The 22,793-nt window shown below is 44.2% G+C and overlaps 1 long non-coding RNA gene across 10 annotated transcripts; it reads right to left on the bottom strand.

Annotated features, from left to right (window-relative positions):
- Positions 1 to 208: 208 nt before the first annotated feature.
- LOC125508509 (uncharacterized) lies at positions 209 to 12,138 on the bottom strand. Of its 10 annotated transcripts, none has more exons than XR_007283554.2 (9): positions 11,700 to 12,138; positions 10,409 to 10,607; positions 7,651 to 10,132; positions 7,484 to 7,521; positions 6,082 to 6,152; positions 5,850 to 5,954; positions 4,743 to 4,819; positions 1,845 to 1,919; positions 209 to 540 (listed from the first exon to the last, which is right to left on the bottom strand). It is a non-coding gene; the product is annotated as an uncharacterized LOC125508509 (long non-coding RNA). The 10 variants fall into 10 exon arrangements; XR_007283550.2 differs by having other exon boundaries at positions 5,850 to 5,975; XR_007283553.2 differs by having other exon boundaries at positions 5,850 to 5,998.
- Positions 12,139 to 22,793: the final 10,655 nt, after the last annotated feature.

Genomic DNA, 22,793 nt, shown 5'->3' on the forward strand with positions numbered 1-22,793 from the left:
AAAAGATTCTAACACCACCCAATGACGACGTGGGCCCGTAAGCCACACAACCATGTTAGTAAAAGTTTTTCAATGACTAGACTCCACTTTGGCCAAGGAGTTGGAAAGGGGATTCCTACAGGCAGTCGACTCTGATACCAACTTGTGACGCCCCCAATTCAATCGTACACTAATCATACACGCAAACGTGTACGATCAAAATCAGGAATTCACGGGAAGATATCACAACACAACTCTACAAATAAAATAAGTCATACAAGCATCATATTACAAGCCAGGGGCCTCGAGGGCTCGAATACAAGAGCTTGATCATAGACGAGTCAATGGAAGCAACAATATCTAAGTACAGACATAAGTTAAACAAGTTTGCCTTAAGAAGGCTAGCACAAACTGGGATACAGATCGAAAGAGGCACAGGCCTCCTGCCTGGGATCCTCCTAAACTACTCCTGGTCGTCGTCGGCGAGCTGCACGTAGTAGTAGGCACCTCCAGCGTAGGAGTCGTCGTCAACGATCGCATCTTGCTCCTGGACTCCAACGTCTAGTCGCAACAATCGGGTATAGAAAGGGGGTAAAGAGGGAGCAAAACAACCGTGAGTACTCATCCAAAGTACTCGCATGTAAGGAGCTACACTACATATGTATGCATTGGTATCAAATGGAAAAGGCTATCATATATGGACTGAACTGCAGAATGCCGAAATAAAAGGAGGATAGCTAGTCCTTTCGAAGACTACGCTTCTGGTAACCTCCATCTTGCAGCAGGAGAAGAGAGTAGATGGTAAGTTCACCAAGTAGCATCGCATAGCATAATCCTAACCGATGATCCTCCCCTCATCGCCCTGTGAGAGAGCGATCACCGGTTGTATCTGACATTTAGAAGTGTGTGTTTTATTAAGTATCATGTTCTAGTTGTCATAAGGTCAAGGTACAACTCCAAGTCGTCCTGTTACCGAAGATCACGGCTATTCGAATAGATTAACTTCCCTACAGGGGTGCACCACATAACCCAACACGCTCGATCCAATTTGGCCGGACACACTTTTCTAGGTCATGCCCGACCTCGGAAGATCAACACGTCGTAGCCCTACTTAGGCACAACAGAGAGGTCAGCACGCCAGTCTAAATCCTATGGCGTAGGGATCTGGGCCCATTGCCCTTTGCACACCTGCACGTTGCGAACGCGGCCGAAAGCAGACCTAGCCTAGCAGGCGTTCCAGTCCAATTCGGCGCGCGCCGCTCAGTCGCTGACGTCACGAAGGCTTCGGCTGATACCACGACGTTGAGTGCCCATAACTGTCCCCGCGTAGATGGTTAGTGCGTATAGGCCAGTGGCCAGACTCAGATCAAATACCAAGATCTCGTTAAACGTGTTATCTTAAAATAACCGCGAACGCCGACCAGGGCCAGGCCCACCTCTCTCCTAGGTGGTATCAACCTGCCCTGTCGCTTCGCCACAAAGATCCACATAGAGGGCTGTCGGGAAAGTATGTCCTTCCAGCCCCCAATTCATGAATCAACCGCGGGTACTCCTCGAGCCAACCCGACTTTAGTCATCACATGTATCATGTATAAAGTATATAGTATATACCCGTAATCACCTCCCGAGTGATCACGGCCCGATAGTATAGTGTGGCAGACGGACAAGAATGTATGGCCACTGATGATAAACTAGAATCCTATACTAAGCATTTAGGATTGCAGGTAATGTATCAACACTTGTAGCAACAATGACAGGCTATGCATTAGAATAGGATTAACGAAAAGCAGTAACATGCTACACTACTCTAATGCAAGCAGTATAGAGGAGAGTAGGTGATATCTGGTGATCAAGGGGGGGCTTGCCTGGTTGCTCTGGCAAGAGAGAGGGGTCGTCAACACCGTAGTCGTACCGAGTAGCCGCGGCGTCGGTCTCGGTGTCTAGCGAGAGAAGAGGAAGAAATAATAAATATTTAAGCAAACAGATGCATAGCGATGCATGACATGACAAGTATCGGTGTTAGGGGTGTCCTAACGCGGTATGAGGTGATACCAGCGAAGGGGGAAAACATCCGAGAATGTATCCCCGGTGTTTCACACTTTTGACAGATGAACCGGAGGGGGAAAGTTGCGTGTTCGCTATGCTAGGGATGCGTGGCGGACGAACGGGCTGCGTATCCGGGTTCCTCTCGTCGTTCTGAGCAACTTTCATATATAAATTATTTTCATCCGACTTACGGATGATTTTATATTAATTTTCAAAGTTTTAATTCATTTCTAAAATTAATTTAATTCAAAATTAAATATTAAATGCTAAATGCACCCAACCCTGTGTACACAAAAGTGTACACAGAGGCTGACATGTGGGCCAAGGGGACCCAGTTGACCAGTCAATGCTTGACTGGTCAACAGGGGGTCCCACCCCCTGTCATTGAGAGTTTAATTAATTTACTAACAAGTTAGTTAGTTAATTAGGCAATTAACTAAGTTAATTAATCAAATTACCAATTAATTAATCTTATTATTATTTTTAGGGCGCTAGGGCCCATATGTCATAGATTAATTAGGAGGGGGAATTAACACTGATTGGGGGTTATCCTCTAAACTAATTAGGGTCAGGCCCATGGGGTAGTGGCCCAAGCCAGCCACGACCACCAAGCAGCGCTCGTTGCCCCCGCAGGCAACGACGGTGGCCCGGGGCGCCGGCGGCCACGACAGCAAGGAGGAGCGCAGGTGGGAGGCGGCAGGGCGCGCGAGGCGGGTGAGGCCAGCGAGGCCGGCGCGTGGGCGTGTGGCCGTGGGGTCGGGGCATGGCCCAGCGCAGCAGGGGAGAGGCAGTTGGGGCACGGCTGGGCGGTGGTGCCGGAGCTAGCGGCGGCAAGCACGAGCAGCGGCAGCAGGAGCAGCAGCTACGGGAGTAGGGGCACGGCCCGGGCGGACATACGCGCGCGAGGGCGCGGCCTGGGGCGCGCCCGGTGCGGGAAAGGGCGGCCAGGGGCGCACGGGAGCGGGGCAAGATCAGCATGCGGGCGCACACGCGGACGCGGCAAAGATGAGCTCGTGGACAACGGCTACGGCACGAATTGAGTCGAGGAAAAGAGGGATAACGGGAGAGGAGCTCACAGCAAACTCGGGGACGTGGTTGGGGTGGCCAAGGACGAACCAGAGCGGTAGGCAACGACGGCGGATGCCGGCGATGTACCCAACGAAGACGACGGCGATGGCGAGCGCACGGGAGTTGCGCCGCTCGATCCGGTAGCGCAGTCGAAGGAGATGACGGCGGGGAGGCTCCTGGGCGTCTTCCTAGTGTTTGGGAAGGTCAGCGGCCGCGGCAATGGCGCGAGGCAGTGTCGTACTGGCACGGTCACCGCGGGACCTTTCGAGCTTGCGCCCGAGCAAAAGAGGAGGCGGCTCAGTGGGGAATGAGAGGGGAACGGAGGAGAGCGGGCTAGGGTTCGCTATGGGGCGATTATAAGCCAAAGAGATCGACGTGTAGGCCATCCATGACCATGGTGACCGTGGATGTGCGACACACACGTCTCCTGCCTCCGTGTACAGAGGAGGGGATGAGGTGGAGGTGGAGGTAGAGGTGGGCTGGGTCGGAGGCACTGTGGCCACTTATGGCCCAGTGGCCTAGTAGTTTTAGGAACTTTTCTATTTTCATTTTCTGTTTTTTTATTTTTCTCTACTGTTTTCTTTTAACATTAGCTAGCAGATGAATTTGGTTAAATGTGAAAGTGCGTACACAACTATTAGGAAATATATTATAGAGGCCTCAAAAGTCTGAGGTCAAGAGGAAAAGTATAAATATTTGTTTATTTTGAAAGGCTATTTTTATTTGTTGTTGAACCACTTTATAAATCCCTAGGGACCAATTGGTGGGTCAAATAATGTTTGGTTCAACATGACAAAGATTAGGGGAATTTATAAAATATTGTGAACACTTTATTTTTACCGTTCGAAGAAATAATTATTTCACTTGTAATTCAAATTTGAATTTGACTTTGATTTTGGACAAGTGGCCATTTGCATAGTAACCAAGATGACATGGCCACCATTAGGGAGAGATTACTGTAGCATGATTCTCGGGGTATTACAGATTAGCTCATATTTTGTGTGAGAGCTTTGCTCATCCACTTGGTTACCTTCTCCTCGGAGATTCGAGCTTCCACCGGAGAAGATCCCCCAAGCGGATTCAAGACCCCTCTTTAGGGAAGAACATCAAGACCTCCTCTCGGAGATGAACCGGCTACCCTTTGTATCGTCCCTAGTTGTCCGTGGACCGTGTATCGTTCTTTGTACCCGAGGATCTAGCACATGTGTGACTTGTTCTTGTTAGTTTGAGTGTTTCTCTTGTGTTTCCCCTCTTTGTGTTCCTCGTATTCTTATCGGGATCCGTTCCTTTCATGAAAGATCGGCCTATAGGGTTCTACCCTACATCAATATCAAATAGAATCGTTTCTATTTTTCTAAGCCCCTTCACTGGATGCTTTATTATTATAGCAAACATGCCTGTGCGTTGCAACGGGAGAAAAAAATCATACGCCTCTACCCTAATAAGCATTTCTCAAGCCCCCTCTCCGGTCCATCTCCTCTATTTAAAGACGACACCTCATTTTGGAAAAAGTAGCTACTTTATAGTTATTCGGTTAGATAATAACTGGTTTCTTGCTCTAAAAATAATTTAACAGGTTAATTATGTCCCTTTGAATAGTAATGCTCATCTTTAATACTTGGATTGGACGGTGAACTTCAGAAACTCACCTCATCTCCTCTTCTTCAGAATGTCCATCCCTTGCTAGTCTCATGAAGATGAGGTCTCTAAATAATCAACATTGTACCTGTAGAAAGAAAATATCATGATTAGTTTCGGACAAAAAATGTTTGGTAAAGGAGATATGTTGCTCTTCTTTTCATCATTACGGAGTTATGCATCAGTAGAAAGAACCCATATCCCTATGCATGTCCTTGCTCATTAATGATCTCAGGCCATGATCATATTAGCACCCAATTGTATCAAAAAATTTGGAATAAGGACAAAAAATATCAAACTACTTGATCAGATTGTTGCGGTTATCAATTTTTTGAAACAATGACAAAAATATCAAACTATTTGATGGGATGAATTACCTGAAAATATAGGAAGAACTCGAATTGAAGCTATTCACATACAGAAGTACATCTTTCATTAGTGTTAATAAACAACATGACCTAGATGCATGCCAAGCAATGTAAAAATGAATCTTCTTTGTGAAAACATTTCTTCAACTTTAGTATGTAGCAAATATGCCTTTCCTATGATATCAGTACAATGGAACTGTTGTTGTGACATCTCTCACAGATTTTGCTGGTGATATGCCTAGGAAAGCATAATGGGTTTTTTAGATAGAGAAAGGAGAGCACATACATAATATGTTTTTCTAGAGAACGATGCAGATAAACATGACCTAGATGCATGCCAAGCAATGTAAAAATGAATCTTCTTTGTGAAAACATTTCTTCAACTTTAGTATGTAGCAAATATGCCTTTCCTATGATATCAGTACAATGGAACTGCTGTTGTGACATCTCTCACAGATTTTGCTGGTGATATGCCTAGGAAAGCATAATGGTTTTTTTAGATAGAGAAAGGAGAGCACATACATAATATGTTTTTCTAGAGAACGATGCAGATAATATGTAAGGAAACACAAACAATGAACATGGCATAGGGCCGAGCTGAAACTTTACAAAACCTAATGCATGAGAATGTGAGATAGTACATGAATAGTAGGGCCAAGCTGTATAGCTACAAGTTTCACTAAAGATACAGTCTGGATGATATCTCTACTCCAAGAGCATCTACTGACAGAAAGAGGCTATAAAACTTACCTCCAGCAGGCGAGCGGGCTGCGACCCCAAGAGCCTCTAGCACCCTGATCACAGTGAACCGGCTGTTTGACCGTGCCAGCATGTCCCAGCCTCCCAGTCACCACCCTGCGTGGTAAATCTACTGTACTGAGAAGCACACAATGACATACCTGTCACACTCAAATCGAGCACATGGACTTCATGAAATTATTGATGCACATCTCGTCAAACATCTCGACAGTATGAGGCTTACAGGAATGCCGTGTGCTAGGTGAGGAAGAAAGGATGTGGCATCCTAATACAGTTGGTCATCCGGCAAAATATCTATTGTGAAATTTAAGCAGAAAATCAATATGTAGTTGTGTTATTTCTAGTTGAGAGAAGTGCATATTTCAACCCTGAACTCTTGCCCTAGTCTAATTTACAACCCTGAACTTTAATACCGTCTAAATTACAACCCCCAAGTCTCAAAACCGGTCAGGATTCAACCCTCCCCTCCCTGTTGACCGGTTTTGACCTCGGGTGACCAGTTTTGACTAGTCAACGGGTCCAATCAGCATTCCACGTCAGAATTTTTTTTCAAAATTTCAAGAAAAAGTAAATAAAAATCTATAAGATCAGGGAAAAAATATAAAAAGGCAAAATTCCGAAAAAATTGTTCGCGAAAAAGCTAGGGAAAATAAAAAATGATTTTTTTCTGGAATTTGAGTTTTTGGGTTTTTTCTGGAAATTCGTTTTTTTATTTTCTGTGTTTTTCGGAAATTGAATTTCTTATTTCTTTTCCTGGATTTTCTTCGATTTTACAGGTTGTTTCCTTGGAAATTTTGCATTTTTTGCTGATGTGGCATACTGACTGGACCTGTTGACTGGTCAAAACCGGTCAACCAGGTGAAAACCGGTCAACAGAGAGGGGAGGGTTGAATCCTGGCCAGTTTTGAGAGTTCGGGGTTGTAATTTAGATGGTATTGAAGTTCGGGGTTGTAAATTAGACTAGGGCAAAAGTTGAGGGTTGAAATATGCACTTCTCTCTTTCTAGTTCAGTGCATAAACTAATTTGGGTTTAATCTCTCAAATAAAACCAATGATGAACTGTATGAAACAACATTTAGATAGAAAACATTATATCTCAAACATTGTACCAGTTTGTGGTTTAATCTATCAACAAAACCAATGGTATATGATGCTTCCCCTATACGCCAGTATCATCACATTGTGAAAGGGGCAAACTACTCACTGATAAACATTGTGTACCGGACAACAATGGCATTCAGAAAAATCCTTTGCCGTCACGTGTGAGCAGTACAGGACATATGTGCGATTTGTCCCCATCATGCTCCAAGGATCAATGTGATTTTCAGACTAAAAGGACACGCAACTTCTTTGTTCTTCCAGGAACTGAATATATGTAAGACACGGTGATTTCTTCTAATGAAAATCGGAGAGGGAGCTCTCTTTTATAAAAAAGGAACTAAATATATGTCAATTCTAGAACCTAAATTTGCCGCTGGAGAGTACTTTGCTCCCCATGAAAACCATTGTAAAATTGTACCCTTTTAAACTAACACTTCTCCTATTTGGATAGAGTGCTCCATCTCTTGGAATTCATCCAAACTTGTATGTACGCAATTAGTTAAGGTCATACAATGCATGCTTACCTGCCGTCCAGTGGCTGTTGCTGGAGTACTCTGGAGGCCTGCGAGCATGGAGGAGAACCAGAGGTGTTATCTACAGCGCCAAAGCACCTACAGCAAAGCAAACACGCATCGCCTCCTCGCGACCCAAGCACCGCAACAACGACAGAGAGAAGAACGTCCGTGCTTACCTGACGAAGATGGACGGTGACCCCTGCACCGGCGTGTCAACCTCGGCCTAGTACAGGCTGGCGACGCGGATCTGCATCCCCGCACCTATGGACGGGTAGGAGCTCTCCCGCCGCACCGCCGGTGAGGCTTGTGTAGAGGGCACTGCCGGTGAGGCTTGTGTAGAGGGCACCGCCGGTGAGGCTTGTGTGAAGGGCGCCGCCGGCCTCAGCTCCCATCTTGGGTCGATCCCCTCCTCCTTCCCTCGTGCGCCACACCAGGAGAGGAGCGCCGCGCCCCAGCTCCTCTTCATCGAGCCACCTCCTGCCCCGAGCCGAGAGCTCGCACTGTGCCCCACAGAAGGCCGGCCTAGACCCGGTGCGCCCCAACCGATCCTTCGGCCGCAGACTCCGCGAGGAAGGCGGTGGCGGCGGCGGTGCGCCCGCTCGTGCATGGGGAAGAGGAAGAGGATCTGTTGTGATGTGTTTGTTTAAAGGACTGCGGGGTGAATATACTAAACTACATGGACGTTTTTGCAACAATGAAACATTATCTCAGTTAGCCAGTTAAAAAAGGACTGCGGGTTGATTCTTCAAAACGTAAGGGGCTTTTCTGAAAATACGCCGCAACGGAGAACCCAACACAATTTCGTACCACCTCGAATACGTTTTAATTTAAAACTGTAAAACTGAAAGCATAAAATCACGGGAAGAAGCGTATTGTGATGGTAAACCCACGGAGTTAATCCATGCTTTATTATTATAAAAAATTAGGAAAAGATTAGGAAAAGACTAGCAAAAATGTCCGTGTGTTGCTACGGAAAAAAAACATATCACACAGACGTAGACCAAAAATAAGCATGGCTCAAGACCCCCTCCCCACATGCTAACATCCTCTATCTCAACTAACATCGTGTATCTCAACACGGCGCCCACTCAGGTCACCCCTTACTTAACCCTCACTAACGGTAGTCGTTGTGTCCACTTGATCACAAACCGATCCGAGCATTGGCAATCCAAAGACAATGAGCATGGCTAGAAAAATGTAAAACTAACTTGTAATTCCTTAGAAATGTCCCTTGAAGAATCCATACAAAACACAATCCAGCCAACAGTTCTATAATGATATGTTCAGAAACTTTAGTTGTGCTATTACTGACCATGTTTAAGTTGGTAAATAAGAAACTTAATGACACTGCATGTTGTTTCGGAATCACATTCATATTATCTCCCATAGAAAAATTGCTTCAATTCTTTCAAGACAGAACCATACAACAAAATGTTTCAGAACGCAAGGAGTCAGAAATACTTTGAATCAGTTTATACTGTGAAATAAAAATTCAGGCCATATAAATCCCGCTTCTGCAGCTAACCTAGCTAGTATTACACTTCTAGGTCCAAAAGCTTGAAAGTGGAATAGCACAGAATTAGTAAAGAAATAACCTCCATTTGAAAGCAATTGCACACATTTTTTAATCCAAGCATAGTTATCTAGAGGAAATAATTCAGCAAACACAATATGGGTTGAAAATTCAGAGATCTCATGAGAGGTGGACTGATGCCCAATATATCGGGAAACAATATGCATGTTTCACCATGTACTCTCTCCATTCTGATTTACTCGTCGTGGTTTTAGTTCAAAACTAAAACCACGAGGAGTAAATCAGAATGGAGGGAGTAGAACTGAAGCAAATTATCTAGAAGGAATAGAAGAAAGAAATTGGTAAACAAATACTATAATCTTGAAAAGAAACATCAAATCAGTAAATGTGACAACGACACAACTACAGTCTTCTGCCAGTTCCAGTTGCACCCCATAAAATGGCAAGAGAACCGCACACAGTAACGAACAGCTGGCTTTGCCTGACCAAGCAGCGGCAAACAAAATTTTGCTAGTTTCTATTTTTCAAATAAACATCAGAGCTTCAAAAACATAGTACAATGAAAAGGATAGAGGAAGATTGCCATCTAACTAAAAGGATATTATCAACTGCAGCATAAAACCACAGTTGCAACAAGCTAAATTGCGTAAAATGGAGATAAAAGTAACCAAAGTAACATGTTCCTCTCTAATACCTATTGGGTCATGTGAAGAGAATGGGTATATAACACCAACCAGTTCAGGATTGATCCAAGGCCACACAGAACTATCCCCAAAAGAGATTCACATATGCCAAAATGGAGCAGATGCATTTAGTAAAGCATGAATATTTGTCGTGTGATTCCACAGTATGCACTGTGCGTACTTTAGTTAAGCATGTATATATATCTGAACTTGAAAAGTATACATTGGCCAGTATTATTCTTTTCTATTTAAATTTTGTGTTCCACCATGATATCGAAATTGCATATAAAATACAGTTCAAAACATGAGCTATAAATGAAATTATATTTATCACTGTTGTATTGGTTTTCCTAAGAAAGTTTGTAATCCTTACAATTATGCTCATGAAGCCTCATGCACCATGTTTCATCTTGCACATCCTCTGAATTTCTGGTCTCGCACCTGCACCACATTCAGTTTGAAGCTATCGACAATGGGGAGCAGACTTGTGTGACTGAAAAGTGAAAACATAAATTTTATGTTCTTTCCAGATGGTCCTAGCACTTATGCAATTTTGAACTTTGGCGCACACACCACAGTGCAGAACCGTGTATGATGTGGATTGTAACAAACAAACAAATTGGAGCGTCATGGATGAGGAGGACGTCGGCAACCGTTGTCACTGTACGCTGCTGAATTCGGATGGAGCGGGTATGGGAGGTGCTGCCGAGGGCTTACCAGGAGAGACGAAGAAAACACTGCAACGTCCGGATCGCCGGCGCCTCATATTTTCCTCCTGCCTCTTAGTGCGTGTAGGGGCAGCCTCAAAGCCGCCTCTGCTCCAGCTCCTTCCTCAACCCACCACCTCCTCCGGCTCCTTCCTCAGTCCTCATCGAATCCGTTGGATTTCTCACAAGGATGGTTTGTACCGCATATCCTAAAACAAACATCATCAATAAACTTTAGTATCTCAGATGGAGAATTATGGAGGTATACTCTACAAAATTGAGTAATTGCTTTAGAGACATATATCTAAAATTGGCTCAATATTTGGTAAGAAATTCTCTTCTAATTAGAGAAAAGGTATGTAGTGTAAACTTCTTAAGTTAGCAAGTGCTATCAGCTAGCACCATGTCCGTCTCTGCTTGTGTCCAGCAAACATGCTATGATATAGTAAGAAACCCGGGACCAAAGCATGTCGTGAAAGACGCACACGGGGCGGGCGTGCTTCGACTGTATCTCCAGGGCACAGTTGACAGAAAACTTCCTGATCTAGTTCTAGCATTTTGCTTATTTTCTTAAAAGTTGTATAAGAACAGATCGCTTCCAAGGTTCAAACTATCTTTTGAGTTATCTATCTTATAAAACAATGTCTATGACCTGAATGTAAACAACATGTCTTAAAATAGTTCATCCACGGACTGCAAAAACATACGTAGAACATATCCCTTCCAAGGTTCAAATGGTTCTTTGAACAATCTATCATAGCCATGAAGATTTGCATAACCTTTGAGAATCACAGAAAACAGGGCAGTGTTAAGATAGATTCTGTCATGGTTGATATACATCAAACAGTTCCCTTGATGGACGCACTTCATTATAAATTAGGTGCTATGCCTACCAAACAAAAACTTAACATCAAGGCTACAAAAAAATCCAAAATACAGGCAATGATGGATGTGAGAGGCACTGTTCATCTTAGTAAAGATAGCTCCACTTGTCCTGAAACATATCTCAAAAGGCAAAATAACTAACTTGATTCATGCATAATTAATAATCTATAATCCGATGAGCTGCTTGCCAGAAAAGAGAATATAAAATTAATCACACGTTAATAAGTGTAGAAGCAAAACAGAAGACCTATCAGACCCATGGCTCATAGATGCATCAGGAGATCACATTCTCCATGCATGGCCTCAGCCGAAGACTCTACTATTCAGAAACAAAATAATACAAGACCAGCTAAATAAACTACAGACAAGTTCACAAATAAAATTATCCAGAAGTAGATGGGTTCGGACGATCTCACCATGAATAATTTGCCGCCTAGATTTCAGGTGGGCTTGGTCACAAAACAATGGAGGTGAGGCACACACGCACCGCAACTGCTTTCTACCCCTTCTTCTTCACCTCGCTACCCCGTCCCAGTGCCTCCAAGTGCACCATCGTCTTTACCTCCGCCCTCACACCCGTGGCGAATCAGCTCCGCCTCCATGACAACTCGCATGGCGGGGGATAAGATTCCCGGCGGCGTCGTGGTAGCAGAGGCGGGGGGAGCCGGCAACGACCGCACCGTGGAGTCTCGCCGGCGGTGGAAGGCCGCGAGGGTGGGGGACTTGGGGTAGGGTAGGGGCTTAGACCGGCGGCGTGGCAGGGGTGCGGCGTGCTAGAGGTGGAAGATGAGATGGATCGTCGGTCATACGGCTGGGCTGTCGCTCGTACCGTCGTACGTTTTGTGTTGACTTTCATATGGACGGCGGGTTTGGTTCCCCTAAAAGCTAGGGTTCTTTTTGTAAAATTATTGACGGTGAACCCGACATCTATGTGCGATAGGCGAACCATGTCGGACGAACGAACGAACATGCTATTAGTACCACCTCGTTTATATTACGATTTTGTCTATACGAATCGTAAAAGCGTATTACGACTGGGCGGAAGCGTATTGTGACGGTGAACCCACAGAGTCAATCTATGATTTATTATTAGAGAAAGTGAAAAGATTAGGGAAAAGATATTATGAATCTGAAGTTGTTTGATGCATATCGAATAATCAACTCATGGATACTTGTGGTGACATTGAAGTATCTAGGTGACATTAGAGTTGGTTGATGTGTATCGTATGATGTTATTTTAGTATGAACTCTAGGGTTGTTTGTGACACTTATAGAAATATCTCAATAGACTGATCGGAAAGGATAACTTTGAGGTGGTTTTGTACCCTACAAACAATTTCGTCTTATCTTCTCCGCTAGATAAGAACTTTGGAGTGATTCTTTGTTACATGTTGAGGGATTGTTATATGATTTAATTCTGTTAGCACTGTTGAGAGATTGCACTAGTGAAAGTATGAACCTTAGGCCTTGTTTTCAAGCATTGCAATACCGTTTGTGTTTCGTTTTATCACTTGCTACTTTGCTGTTTTTTATTTTTAGATTACAAAATGAAGGAAATATGCCCTTTCCTTATATCATGATAAATGTTTATTATTCATGCTAGAATTGTATTAAACGGAAACTTGATACATGTGTGAATACATAGACAAAACACAATGTCCCTAGTATGTCTCTACTAGACTAGCTCGTTAATCAAAGATGGTTAAGTTCCCTAACCATGAACATGTGCTGTCATTTGATGAACGGGGTCACATCATTAGGAGAATGATGTGATGGACAAGACACATCCCTTAGCTTAGCATAATGATCGTTAAGTTTTATTGCTATTGCTTTCTTCATGACTTGTACATATTCCTTTGACTATGAGATTATGCAACTCTCAGATACCGGAGGAAAACCTTGTGTGCTATCAAACGTCACAATGTAACTAGGTGATTATAATGATGCTCTACAGGTATCTCCGAAGGTGTTTGTTGGATTGGCATAGATCGATATTAGGATTTGTCACTCCGAGTATCGGAGAGATATCTCTGAGCCCTCTCGGTAATGCACATCGTGATAAGCCTTGCAAGCAATGTGACTAATGAATTAATTATGGGATGATTCATTATGGAAAGAGTAAAGAGACTTGCCGGTAACGAGATTGAACTAGGTATGAAGATACCGACTATCGAATCTCGGGCAAGTAACATAACGATGACAAAGGGAATGACGTATGTTGTCATTACAGTTTGACCGATAAAGATCTTCGTAGAATATGTAGGAACCAATATGAGCATCCAGGTTCTGCTACTGGTTATTGACCGGAGAAGTGTCTCGGCCATGTCTACATAGTTCTCGAACCTGTAGGGTCCGCACACTTAACGTTCGATGACGATTCGTATTATGAGTTATGTGTTTTGGTGACCGAAGATTGTTCGGAGTACCGGATGAGATAACGGACATGATGAGGAGTCTCGAAATGGTCGAGAGGTAAAGATTGATATATTGAACGATAGTATTCAGACACCGGAAGTGTTTCGAGATGTACCAGGTATGTATCGGAGTACCAGGGGGTTACCGGAACCCCCGAGGGGAAGATATGGGCCACATGAGCCATAGAGGGAGGCAAGCCAATCCATAAGGGTGGTGCCCCCCAAGGGAGGAGTTCGAATTGGAGTAGGGGAGGGGCGGTGCCCCCCTTTCCTTCTCCTTCTCCCTCTCCTTCCCCCTTTCCCCCTTCGATAAAAGGAAGGGAGGTGAATTGGACTAGAAGCCCAAGTGGGACTCCTCCCACTTGGGGCACCCCTAGGACGGCCTCCTCCCCTCTCCCTCCTTTATATACGGGGACGGGGGGCGCCTCTAACACACATAAATTGTTCCTAGTCGTGTGCGGCGCCCCCCTCCACTGTTTACTCCTCCGGTCATATTGTCGTAGTGCTTAGGCAAAGCCCTGTGTGGATCACTTCACCATCACCGTTATCACGCTGTCGTGCTGACGAAACTCTCCCTCGACACTTTGCTGGATCAAGAGTTCGAGGGACGTCATTGAGCTGAACGTGTGTAGAACTCGGAGGTGTCGTATGTTTGGTACTTGATCGGTTGAATCGAGAAGACATTCGACTACATCAACCACGTTAAACTAACGCTTCCGCTTTCGGTATATGAGGGTACGTGGACACACTCTCCCCCTCACGTTGCTATGCATCTCCTAGATAGATCTTGCGTGATCGTAGGAAATTTTTTAAAATTGCATGCTACATTCCCTAACAGCGACATCCGAGCCAGGTCTATGCGTAGATGATATGCACGAGTAGAACACAACGAGTCGTGGGCGATGATAGTCATATTGCTTACCACCAACGTCTTATTTTGATTCGGCGGTATTGTTGGATGAAGCGGCCCAGACCAACCTTACATGACCACGTAATGGGACTAGTTCCACCGACAGACATGCAACTTGTTTTGCATAAAGGTGGTTGGCGGGTGTCTGTTTCTCTAACTTTAGTTGAATCGAATTTGACTGTGGCCGGTCCTTGTTGATGGTTAAAACAGCAAACTTGACGAAACATCATTGTGGTTTTGCTACGTAGGTAAGAACGGTTCTTACTAGAAGCCCGTAGCAGCCACGTAAAACTTGCAACAGCAAAGTAGAGGACGTCTAACTTGTTTTTGCAGGGAATGTTATGATGTGATATGGTCAAGACATGATGTGATATATGTTATTGTATGAGATGATCATGTTTTGTAAAAGTTATCAACAAGTGGCAGGAGCCTTATGGTTGTCGCTTTATTGTATGAAATGCAAATGCCATATAATTGCTTCACTTTATCATTATGCGCTAGCTATAGTTGTAGAAGCAATAGTTGGCGAGACGACAACGACGCTACGATGGAGATCAAGGTGTCAAGCCGGTGATGATGGTGATCATGACGGTGCTTTGGAGATGGATATCAAAGGCACAAGATGATGATGGGCATATCATGTCACATATTTTGATTGCATGTGATGTTTATCTTTTATGCATCTTATTTTGCTTAGTACGGTGGTAGCATTATAAGATGATCTCTAAATAAATTTCAAGGTATAAGTGTTCTCCCTGAGTATGCACCGTTGCGATAGTTCGTCGTGCTGAGACACCATGTGATGGTCGGGTGTGATAAGCCTTACGTTCACATACAGCGGGTGCAAGACAGTTTTGGACGTGTAGAATACTCGGGTTAAACTTGACGAGCCTAGCATGTGCAGACATGGCCTCGGAACACTGGATATCGAAAAGGTCGAACGTGAATCATATAGTAGATATGATCAACATAGATATGTTCACCGTTGAAAACTACTCCATCTCACGTGATGATCGGACATGGTTTAGTTGACATGGATCACATGATCATTTAGATGACTCGAGGATGTCTATCTAAGTGGGAGTTCTTAAGTAATATGTTTAATTGAACTTAATTTATCATGAACTTATAGTTTTTGCATATCTATGTTGTAGATCAATGGCCCGTGCTACTGTTCCCTTGAATTTTAATGCATACCTAGAGAAAGCTAAGTTGAAAGATGATGGTAGCAACTACACAGACTGGGTCTGTAACTTCAGGATTATCCTCATTGCTGCACAGAAGAATTATGTCCTTGATGCACCGCTAGGTGAAAGGCCTGATGCAGGAGCAGATGCTGATGTTATAAACGTCTGGCAAGCTCGATCTGATGACTACTCGATAGTTCAGTGTGCCAGGATTTACGACTTAGAATCGAGACTTCAAAGACGTTTTGAACGTCATGGGCCATATGGGATGTTCCAGGAGTTGAAGTTAATATTTCAAGCAAATGCCCGAGTTGAGAGATGTGAAGTCTTCAGAAGTTCTATGGCTACAAGATGGAGGAGAATAGTTCTGTCAGTGAACACATACTCAGAATGTCTGGGTACCATAACCACTTGACTCAGCTGGGAGTTAATCTTCCGAATGATAGTGTTATTGACAGAGTTCTTCAATCACTGCCACCAAGCTACAAAGGCTTCGTGATGAACTATAAGATGCAAGGGATGGATAATACGATTCCCGAGCTCTTCGCTATGCTTAAAGCTGCGAAGGTAGAAATCAAGAAGGAGGATCAAGCGTTGATGGTTAACAAGACCACTAGTTTCAAGAAAAAGGGCAAGGGAAAGAAGGGGAATTTCAAGAAGAATGGCAAGAAAGTTGTCACTCCCGGGGAGAAGCCCAAATGATGCCGAGCATCCTACGGCCATCCCATGGACCTATCTTCCTCTCCCAAGACACAACGTGGACCGATGACACGAGTGCATGCAAGGGCTATGGAGAACGAGGTTAAATCTCTCCTTGTTGAACTCCCCCTTTGACCCACTTGAGACATGTCTACTACCTCAAACGGAGATGCTTTGTGTGCTTAGGTACCAAGGAAGCAACCAAGGAGAAGTTACGGTGCAACATGGACATCGAGAGCATGAAGAGAATCTGCCCAACGCAGAAATCCCGGTACAACTGCCCAACTACCACCCGGGCGATAGAACCGCTCGACTACCGCCCAACTACCGGTCTAGCTTTTGTGATCGAGCGGTGCAAGGCCGGTACAGCACCGGTTTATCCCCATAACAGCCATAACACTGGTAGAACCACTCCAAACAGCGGTACAACCGCCAAGCCCCTCCGGAAACACCTTCAGGAACCAACACCTGGGCTCCTAGCGGTACAACCGCCCCCATGACCGGTACTACCGCCCTGCCTGTGCGTAGTGAAAGGGGTTTCACCCCATGTATCCCCAACTTACCCCTTGGACTATATATACTCGTCCCCTAGCTCCGTATTAGGGTTAGCGTTGTGTTAGCTCATATGTGAGATAGAGCTTCACTCATCCATCCGGATCTACTCCACTGCGAGGGACTGATACCTCTTCAGAGAAGATCCTCCTTGGATTCAAGACCCCTTTTGGGAAGATCATCAAGACCTCCTTTGGAGATGAACTAGCTGCCCTATTTACCATCCTTTGTTGGATTCGGATCATGTATCTCTTTGTGTTTCGAGGATATAGCACATGTGTGATTGTTCTTGTTGGTTTGAGTGATTTCTCTCCTCGTGTTTTTCCCTTGTGTTCTTCGTGTTCTTCGTAGGATCCCATCCAATCGTGAAAGATCAGGCAACTAGGGTTGTACCCTACATCATCTTGGATCAGAGCAAGGTTGATCACGAAATTGGAGCCCCTATCCCCTTGTTTTCTAGCCTAATTTTATTGTGTTCTTCCCTAATTTCGAAAATCCCCACCAAAAATAGCCCCAAATTTTGTTGTGATGAAGTTTTGTTGGATTTGATCCATGGATTTCGTGTGTAGCAGGTAGATCTAGCTTCCCCACAACTTTCCCCACCTTCGATCCTCGAAATCTTCGCAATTTTTCCCCCGAAATGATCCATTTCCGCCCCAAGTTCATCGCGTATCCAGATATGAGAATTTTCCGAACAAAAGTGGTACAACCGGCCCCGAGGCGATACAACCACTAACCCATCCCCTGATACTTCTTCCAGCCCAAAACTGGAACTCCAGGGCGCTTCAGGAGTGGTACGATCGCCTACTCAAGCGGTACAACCGCCCCTCCCAGTTTCAGCCTCGGCTGATTGACAGTTTTGACCATAACTAATTCATCCGGACTCGGATTTTGACGTTCTTTAGCTCGTTTTGAAGCTATTGACATTCCCCATCCCACAAAAATACTTCCAACATCATTTGACTCCATCAAAAATTTGGAACTTTGGCATCTTTGCCTAGGGCGTTCCCCACATCATCCGCCATACCACCACCGATTTCCGCAACTTAACCCATTTTGATTCCAATCGCATTTGTGGTTGCTTGAGTTGTGATTTGAGTCTCCTAAGGTGTTTCGGTTACTTAGGGACGGTTGCTTCTTCTTCAACCACCACCACCACTACTAGCATTTGACTTTGGTTTTGAGAATTTGAGTTGTGGTTCATCGTTTCCTAGGGTGTTACGGCTAACTAGGAACGGTTCGACATCAACATCACCGCCGCTCATCTTCACCACATACTCGTCATCAATAACGACCACTCCACCATTTTGACACCATCACCGTACGCAAGAACAGTAACCTCATGTTGGTATCGTGATATCCCATCATTCTACATTCTTGCCATTACATTGATAACCACCATAGCCCAATTTTGCGTATATTACCCATCGAGACTAGCCTTTGAGTATTGCCGGCAATGTTACTTGTGCACATTAGTGAGCATACTTCCCATAGAATTCATACCATACCATTGTGGTGCATATCTTGGTATCATCTCTTGTGTCACAAGGGTGTCATAAGCATATACAATTGCTATCTTAGTTCGTGAAGTTTTGCATGAGAAAAGAGCTCAAAAGAGAAAGAGCCATCCAAGCTTTTAAGCAAAGAGGAAAGATAAGCAATGAGCTTATAAGCAAGAACCATAGCATCATACTACATTAATATTGTCATGCTAGATCATCTTGGATTATATCACCGGAATACTATACATATAGCATACTTGGGATAGAAGTCGTCGCATTTTTGCTTAGTAGGTTGTGCACAAGTTCCGTATCCGCCTATGGTGCAATCATGCTAGTGTCTCTCTAGTGTTGTGCAACAAGAACATTTTTGTGGATTCCACATTTTGGCTTATTCCTTGGTTGCACGACCCCACTTATCTATTTGTGTGTGTCTTTTCGGGTACCATATCTTACTATTGGTCTACTTGTTGCATTTGCAAATTTGTGAATCTTTTCCAACATTATTGAAGCTCACTAACAATTGCATCAAATTTTGTGCCACCATCCTAACCGAGCTCCACCATAAGCTTTTACCTGTGTAGGTGTGAGAAACCGACAAGAATTGGTACCAATTGTGATATTTCCTTGTTCCACATTTGAGTGATCATTGATTTTGGGTAACGCAGTAATTTCAAAAGTTTTCCTATGCACACGCAAGATCTATCATGGTGATGCATAGCAACGAGAGGGGAAGAGTGTTGTCCAGGTATCCTCGTAGACCGTAAGCGGAAGCGTTATGACAACGCGGTTGATGTAGTCGTACGTCTTCATGATCCGACCAATCCTAGAACCGAAAGTACGGCACCTCTGTGATCTGCACACGTTCGGCTCGGTGACATCCCATGAACTCTCGATCCAGCTGAGTGTCGAGGGAGAGCTTCGTCAGCACGACGGTGTGATGCTGGTGATGATGTAGCTACCGGCGCAGGGCTTCGCGTAAGCACTACGACGATATGACCGAGGTGGATTATGGTGGAGGGGGCACCGCACACGGCTAAGGGATCAATGATCAACTTGTGTGTCCTAGGGGGGCCCCTGCCCCCGTATATAAAGGAGCAAGGGGGTAGGTCGGCCGACCCTTGGAGGCGCGCCAAGGAGGGGAGTCCTCCTCCTCCTAGTAGGAGTAGGACTCCCCCTTTCCTAGTCCAACTAGGAGAAGGAAGGGGGAAGGAAGGAGAGGGAGAGAAGAGAAGGAAAGGGGGGCGCGCCCCCCTTCCCTAGTCCAATTCAGACTAGAGGGGGAGGGGCGCGCGGCCCTGCCTTGGCCAGCCCTCTCTCTCTCCACTAAGGCCCATGTTGGCCCATTAGTCCCCCGGGGGTTCCGATAACCCCCCGGCACTCCGATAATTATCCAGTGACCCCCGGAACTCATCCGGTGTCCGAATATAGTAATCCGGTATATCAATCTTTATGTCTCGACCATTTTGAGACTCCTCGTCATGTCCGTGATCCCATCCGGGACTCCGAACTATCTTCGGTACATCAAAACACATAAACTCATAATACTGATCGTCATCGAACGTTAAGCGTGCGGACCCTATGGGTTCGAGAACTATGTAGACATGACCGAGACACATCTCTAGTCAATAACCAATAGCGGAACCTGGATGCTCATATTGGCTCCTATATATTCTACGAAGATCTTTATCGGTCAAACCGCACAACAATATACGTTGTTCCCTTTGTCATCGGGATGTTACTTGCCCGAGATTCGATCGTCGGTATCATCATACCTAGTTCAATCTCATTACCGGCAAGTCTCTTTACTCGTTCCGTAATGCATCACCCCGCAACTAACTCATTAGTCACATTGCTTGTAAGGCTTATAGTGATGTGCATTACCGAGAGGGCCCAGAGATACCTCTCCGACAATCGGAGTGACAAATCCTAATCTCGATCTATGCCAACTCAACAAACACCATCGGAGACACCTATAGAGCATATTTATAATCACCCAGTTACATTGTGACGTTTGATAGCACACTAAGTGTTCCTCCGGCATTCAGGAGTTGCATAATCTCATAGTCATAGGAACATGTATAAGTCATGAAGAAAGCAATAGCAATAAACTAAACGATCATTATGCTAAGCTAACGGATGAGTCTGGTCCATCACATCATTCTCTAATGATGTGATCCCGTTCATCAAATGACAACACATGTCTATGGTCAGGAAACTTAACCATCTTTGATTAACGAGCTAGTCAAGTAGAGGCATACTAGGGACACTCTATTTTGTCTATGCATTTACACATGTACTAAGTTTCCGGTTAATACAATTCTAGCATGAATAATAAACATTTATAATGCTATAAGAAAATATAAATAACAACTTTATTATTGCCTCTAGGGCATATTTCCTTCAGTCTCCCACTTGCACTAGAGTCAATAATCTAGTTCACATCGCCATGTGATTTAACACCAATAGTTCACATCTTTATGTGATTAGTTCACATCTCCATGTGACTAATACCCAAAGGGTTTACTAGAGTCAATAATCTAGTTCACATCGCTATGTGATTATCACCCAAAGAGTGATCATGTTTTGCTTGTGAGAGAAGTTTAGTCAACGGGTCTACCACATTCAGAGCCGTATGTATTTTGCAAATTTTCTATGTCTACAATGCTCTGCATGGAGCTACTCTAGCTAATCGCTCCCACTTTCAATATGTATCTAGATCGAGACTTAGAGTCATCCAGATCGGTGTAAAAGCTTGCATCAGCGTAACTCTTTACGACAAACTCTTTATCACCTCCATAACCGAGAAATATCTCGTTAGTCTTCTAACGATAATGTTGACCGCTGTCAAGTGATCCACTCCTGGATCAATACCGTATCCCCTTGCCAAACTCATGGCAAGGTACACAATAGGTTTGGTACACAGCATAGCATACTTTATAGAACCTATGGCTGAGGCATAGGGAATGACTTTCATTCTCTTTCTATTTTCTGTCGTGGTCGTGTTTCGAGTCTTACTCAACTTTACACCACCTTGCAATACAGGCAAGAACTCCTTCTTTGACTGTTCCATTTTGAAGTACTTCAAAAATCGTCAAGGTATGTAATCATTGAAAAGTCTTTATCAAGCGTCTTGATCTATCTCTATAGATCTTGATGCCCAATATGTAAGCAGCTTCACCGAGGTCTTTCTTTGAAAAACTCCTTTCAAACACTCCTTTATGCTTTCCAGAAATTTCTACATCATTTCCGATCAACAATATGTCATTCACATATACTTATTAGAAAGGCTGTAGTGCGCCCACTCACTTTCTTGTAAATACAGGCATCACTACAAGTCTGCATAAAACTATATGCTTTGATCAACTTATCAAAGCATATATTCCAACTCTGAGATGCTTGCACCAGTCCATAGATGGATCGCTGGAGCTTGCACATTTTGTTAGCACCTTTAGGATTGACAAAACCTTCTGGTTGCATCATATAGAACTCTTCTTTAATAAATCCATTAAGGAATCTAGTTTTGATATCCATTTGCCAGATTTCATAAAATGTGGCAATTTGCTAACATGATTCAGACAGACTTAAGCATCGCTACGAATGAGGAAATCTCATCGTAGTCAACATCTTGAACTTGTCAAGAACTGTTTTTCGACAATTCGAGCTTTGTAGATAGTAACACTACTATCAGCGTCCGTCTTCCTCTTGAAGATCCATTTATTCTCTATGGATTGCCAATCATTGGGCAAGTCCATCAAAGTCCATACTTTGTTCTCATACATGGATCCCATTTCAGATTTCATGGCCTCAAGCCATTTTGCGGAATCTGGGCTCATCATCGCTTCCTCATAGTTCGTAGGTTTGTCATGGTCTAGTAACATGACTTCTAGAACAGGATTACCGTACCACTCTGGTGCGGACCATACTCTGGTTGACCTGCGAGGTTCGTTAGTAACTTGATCTGAAGTTTCATGATCATCATCATTAGCTTCCTCACTAATTGGTGTAGGAATAACTGGAACTGATTTCTGTGATGAACTACTTTCCAATTCGGGAGAAGGTACAATTACCTCATCAAGTTCTACTTTCCTCCCACTCACTTATTTCGAGAGAAACTCCTTCTCTAGAAAGGATCCACTCTTAGCAACAAAGATCTTGCCTTCGGATCTGTGATAGAAGGTGTACCCAACAGTTTCTTTTGGGTATCCTATGAAGACGCACTTCTTTGATTTGGGTTTGAGCTTATCAG

The sequence above is a fragment of the Triticum urartu genome, chromosome 5A (genome assembly GCF_056163025.1).
Source record: "Triticum urartu cultivar PI428250 chromosome 5A, HENAU_Tu73, whole genome shotgun sequence".
NCBI classification, from domain to species: Eukaryota; Viridiplantae; Streptophyta; class Magnoliopsida; order Poales; family Poaceae; genus Triticum; species Triticum urartu.